Here is a 507-nt window from a genome sequence, read left to right on the forward strand (position 1 = left end):
AGGGGCGGGCGGGGCCGCGCGCGGCGCCGGCCAACCGGGTGGCGCCTGCCCGCCTCGCGCGCTCGTAACTGACAGCGCGCGGGAAGCCGCGCCGCAGCTTTACCCTGAGGCGCGGCCCCCTCCCTCCGCGCGGTAACCCCGCCGGCGCCCGCCGCCCCGGCCCGGCCGGGGAGGGAGGAGGATGAGCGCGCCCTACGGTTTCCCTACGGGAGCCAGGGCCTATTCCCCCGTCCCCCGCTCCGCCACTCCTTTGAAACAGCCCTCCGAGCCAGCCCTCTGCCTGCGCGCCCGGCCCAGGGGGAGGCGGGGGAAGGGCGGCCCGGGGATTTCCTCCACACCTGCCGGGGATATTTCCCGCAGCCGGGGGCGAGGGGGCGGTGACTGCCCTCCTCCCTCCTTATTGGCTCAGCCGCGGCGGCGGGCGCGCGCGGCACGCCGGGATATGTAGTTCCGGGCGGGCGCCGCGCCGCGGGCTCGGGTCGCGCAGAGCGGCGCTGGCGCATGCGC

Source organism: Haliaeetus leucocephalus, unplaced genomic scaffold (assembly GCF_000737465.1).
Source record: "Haliaeetus leucocephalus isolate CR32 unplaced genomic scaffold, Haliaeetus_leucocephalus-4.0 Scaffold566, whole genome shotgun sequence".
NCBI lineage: Eukaryota > Metazoa > Chordata > Aves > Accipitriformes > Accipitridae > Haliaeetus > Haliaeetus leucocephalus.